The 5215-nt window shown below is 30.4% G+C and overlaps 1 long non-coding RNA gene across 1 annotated transcript; it reads right to left on the bottom strand.

Moving 5' to 3' along the window:
- Positions 1-4177: 4177 nt before the first annotated feature.
- LOC149569125 (uncharacterized) lies at positions 4178-4984 on the bottom strand. The gene is made up of 2 exons (XR_016361722.1): positions 4672-4984; positions 4178-4585 (listed from the first exon to the last, which is right to left on the bottom strand). It is a non-coding gene; the product is annotated as an uncharacterized LOC149569125 (long non-coding RNA).
- Positions 4985-5215: the final 231 nt, after the last annotated feature.

The raw sequence follows: 5215 nt of genomic DNA, 5'->3' as shown, positions 1-5215 counted from the left end.
GCTATGTGCAATGTTTTCATCTTTCATCTTACTATAGAAAAATATGTCATCAAGACATATAATCACAAACTCACACAAATTTTTTTTCAAAACCTCATTCATCAATCTCATAAAAATACTAGGTACATTAGTCAAACTAAAAAGCATAACCAACCACTTATACAAACCTTCATAAGTATTGAAAGAAATATTCCACTCACCCCCTTCTCTGATTCTAATGTGATGATAGCCAATATTCAAATAAATCTTTCTAAAATATTTTGCACCACTCAATATATCAACAATGTCATCCATCCTAGGGAAAAGAAACCTATACTTCATTATTATTCTATTTATAGCTCTAGAATCAGCACACATTCTCCATTTTTCATTGGCACTAATATAGTAGGCAGTGCAAAAGAACTCAAATTTTTTTTGATCAAATCTCTCTCCACTAATTCTTTGACTCGTCTATTTAGTTTTTTGTTCTCTTTAGGTGTCAATCTATGTTGTGCTTTGTTAGGAAAACTAACTATTGGTGTCAAATCCATAGAGTGATTTATAAATCTCATAGAGGGTAATTCATTAGGTACGTTATCATAAATAATGTCTTAAAATTTAGTCAAAAAATATCTAGCCTTAGGTGCATGCTCAAGTTCATCTTATTTCTCGGTTTTTCTAGGGATCAAAGAAAAGTAAACTTTCTATTTCCTCATATCATTCACAAACTGATTTTCTTCAACTACGAAATATCTTACAGTAGTATATGATTTTATTGAGGCCTCTATCATACTAGCAAGCTATTTTTGAAAAAAACATGACAACAATCAATAGGTATGATATAACACAAAACTTCATCAAAATAATTTCCAATCTTGTATTTCACAATATTGTTCACATATGATTAATTTATGCTCATCTTTGATCCATGAAATTTGATAAGGGTTAGGGTGTTTCAATTTTTGCAACTCTAACTTAGATACTAACTTTTTAGATGCCAAATTATCAAAACTACCACTATTAATGCTTACTTTGTAACACTTTCCTTCAATCTTACATCTAGTCTTGAAAATATTTTTTCTTCAAATAGGTTCTCCCTCCAATTATTCATTCCACAAGGTTGTTCTAACTATCATATTCTATCTTTTTCAAGTTCATTAGGTGCATCAATAGCTTCTTCTTGAATCAAAGAACTTCTACTACTACTTCCTATCTTGTTACCAGAAAAGTTACATTCAAAAGTTCCATGTCCTTCTTCACCATACTTAAAACAAGTGCATTTGAACCACGATATATCTTCTCTTTTTCCAATACTGCTATTCCTAGATCAACCACACGAATTACCTTTAGTGTAGTTATCTTTTCCTCTACTTCCATTATAATATTTCCATTAAGATTTTCCTTTGACACTAAATGCATTATTATATTTGATATTTTATCCATAATATCTTTACTTTTATGAAATCTTCCACCTCTTTGTATTTGTCTATGTTCTTGTTTCTTTTCCAACTTTTCTTTAGCCTTCAAGGAAAATAAATATGCTTCTTCAACACTTTCTATCTTCATAAAAATGATTTGATCTAAAATTCCTCAAACCATTCAAGTATCTATAACCTTCTTAACTTCATCATCAACATCTTCGGATCTAATATCCAACTTATAGAATTCCTCAATATAATCATTCAGAGTCAATTTTTTCTCAAATTCCACACCTCAACAAATAAACTTGATAATTAGTAGGAAGGCATTTCTTTTTCAACTTACAAACCATTTTCATCCAAGTCTTGATATTTTCTTTTCCTCTTCTCCGTCTATCAATTTTCAAGCATTCCCACCAAAGAGATGCATTCTCCTTTAACTTTATAGCTTCTATTATCACCTTCTTATCATTAGGGACATATTCATAATCAAAGTACTTTTTAATCCTAGAGATCTAACAATGTAAAACATCAATATCAAGTCTTCCACTCTACATAGAAAGTTCAAAAATTGGTCTTGAATGAGCTCTTATCAACTCATAAAGAGTCTTTCCTCATCTAACTCTTCTTCATGTTTAGGATTAGATGTTGCTACTTCTTCTTCATCAGTACCATCTTTAAGATGAAATCCTCTTCTTTGGGATGTTTCAACAACTTCAAGTCTAGTTGCAATCTATCTCAACATATCAATACTAGCACTGTCTACATTTCCTCTCCCTCGATCCATTAAAAAAATAGCTCCTACAAGAATCATAATCCTCTACAAGTTATAGGTTAGAAATCATATCTACCACCCTATAACCAATCTAATCAAGGTTCTCCACAATCCTAAAACTTCACAAAGAAATAAACCTTCACTCTAATACCACGTGACATAAGGTAGGCTAGATAAAGACCACTACCAAGATACCCTCACTAAGAGTTACATATGGAAGCCAATAAAATAGGAGAAACCATAAAAAATTAAAGAGATATCAATCAAGATATGATGAGATAGTCTTGATACAACATGTAAGACATAATACCTACATAGCAAACATATGAAATTTAAAATAAAAAATTTCAACCTTAAGGGATCAAGCTTCAAGAGCCAAATATTTTTTTATCTCCCTATATCTAGCTTCATTCAACTTTTCCTAATCCTAGATCCCTAATTATATATCGAGTAAGATCATAAGTTGGTCTGTCAGGTAGATATTTACAAAAATAAAGGTCCTGCCCTAAAGTAGAAATTAGACACATCCCAAACTAGGAAATTAGCTTGTGTAAGGGCATAAATAGGTCCACACATGATCCAAGAAATAAACCCCAAGACTGCAAAAGCCCTTGTTACAAAGAAAACCATCTCTAAAGCCAAATCTATACATTATTTGAGGTGCTAGGAAATAAGCATACCTCAAACAAAGAGAAGAATAAATTCTACTAGTTATGGAATTAGTTTACATGAGCTTAGGCATAGGACCCATGGTATGATCTCATTAAGGAGCTAACTATGTAGAAAGAGAAATATCAAATAGAAAAGGCTATTCCTCAAATAGAAAACAAGAACAATAAGAATAAATCTTTTTGGTTGATCCCACATGGCTAAAGTACTCAAAATGTTCTTGCATAAAATTAATGGACAAAATGTAGGCCCTATAGCCTTCAAGATGGTCATGGAAAACACATTTCAAACTATTTGAAAATCCATTCTTGAATTATAATATGGTTAACCAACTTATTATTATTTATTTCACAATTTCTATTAGAACAATGATGAATCAATCTATAAATTAATGATCCTCAATTTTCTTTTTTACATGCTTTGGAAATATCAATAATTTTGTTTATTGTTATGCACCAAATCCTATTCTACAAATAATTAGATGTGTAACTTATTTAATCTTTCATGTTGATTTGTGATTCTTGAGGATTAGCATAGATTCAATGCATAATCCACATACATATAGAAATCATTTTAAGTGTTTAACATTTAGAAATATAGGAATTTAATTATTGTTTCTAATATTTTTCTTCATATTCATTTTTATATGTATAAGTCAATAATTTCTTCTAATGTTCTTTTGGAAATCTATTTGCAAACCAAAAAGGTTACAAATGACCTTGAACATTTCTAAGTATTAATGCCCATTACTAGAGAAGTAACCATCACAATATTCCTTGAGTATTTCCAATCTCTACTCATCAAGAATGTCAATTCCAAGTAGTAATATGTAAGTATAGTTATTAACCTTTTATGAATCATCAAGGCAGTTCCAGAATTTTATCTTCTCACTTCATAATCATATAATTAGAATGAAATTAGTAGACAAAATGATAAGTTTCCTAGATAAGATTTGGTTATGTCTCCTCTCCCATTTTTTATTAGATACATTAATGGTAAAGATCACCCACTTGTTAAATTTATTAATCTAATTACTTATGTCTTCTAATATGTTTTTTTATGAATAATTTTTATTGTTTTTAGTTCTGTGGTTTGAATTCTCAAAAATAATCTTATATCTCCTACCCCTTTTTGTGAATATGTAACTGGAACTATTCATGAAAAAAAATTTAAAAATTATAATATTATTAGCATAGACTGTTTACTTTTCCTAAAAATATTATTCCATTGTACATTCTGTTTTCATGAATATGATATCTGTCGTATTTATTCCCTAAAAAAAAATCAAAAAGACACTCTTTACCTGGTATAATAGTAGCCTACACGTAAACTCCAATTTTAAAAAATGAATATAACATAATACTTAGAATTTTTCATTTTCATAAAGCTTAAGATCACAATTCCAACAACATTCTCCGTTACCAAAACTGCATCATTCACAAGACAAATATTAACAAAAATTGCAGTGAATTTGATGCAAGCTCTGTGATTGTTGAGATGGGCTGAAAACTTGAGCTCTTTTTAATAGAATGAATCAATATTTTGTATTGAACCAGCTCGTTTGCATAAACAGATTTTATGACTTGTTATTTGTAGTATAATCATTGACGATAAGCGGATGCACAAATGATTAGCCACTCAAGCCATTTTACACTAGATAAAATGAATATGATGAAATCAATAATTCTGTAGGAGATTATTGCTCAAAGTTTTTCAATCCTAATTATCTTCAAACTTCCAAGGCCTGAAATCAAACAAACAAGCATTAACAAGTAAGAATATGAAATTGCCAATATCTGGAAGAAATGAAATAAACTCGTACAATCTTACCATGGTGATTTATATTCATCAGAAAACTAATCTTTGAGAACGACTTAATGTATTGGAGAAACCATTTATTAACTCAAAACTTGATGACCCTTATAGTGTTCAGCAATCATGTAATGGAAAAGATAAAGAAGAATGAATTTAGATGTTGTAAGAATGAGCCAATGAAGTTGAAGAGCAATATGTTGAGCGAGGGAATGTCTGGTGCGCAGGTGAGGACACTAAGCTTCACTAGAAAGAAGGTTAGTGTCCTCTTCCCTGCGCACCAAACATACCACGCTTTCATCCTCATAGCATAATATTAACCTTTCCTGCTCTTCATGCAAAACCTATACTTGAATAAGAGGATGCGAGCTTCACTATTTATATAATTTTTTTGCAGAAAAGGGAAATGCAAACCCTAATTTTGTTAATCTCTATTTCATAGAATTCAGAATTTGATTGCGATCAATGTAGTCCAAAAAACCGTGGCAAGATAATCATAGTCCTGGTCTTCATTAGGGTTTCTAGAATATTGGACTTTTGACCAGATCTGAGCCACAAACAT

This window comes from Cupressus sempervirens, chromosome 3, assembly GCF_028749045.1.
Source record: "Cupressus sempervirens isolate cs-2001-9-10 chromosome 3, ASM2874904v1, whole genome shotgun sequence".
NCBI classification, from domain to species: domain Eukaryota; kingdom Viridiplantae; phylum Streptophyta; class Pinopsida; order Cupressales; family Cupressaceae; genus Cupressus; species Cupressus sempervirens.
The sequence above is the reverse complement of the archived record's forward strand: the minus strand, read 5'-3'. Positions and strand labels throughout refer to the sequence as shown.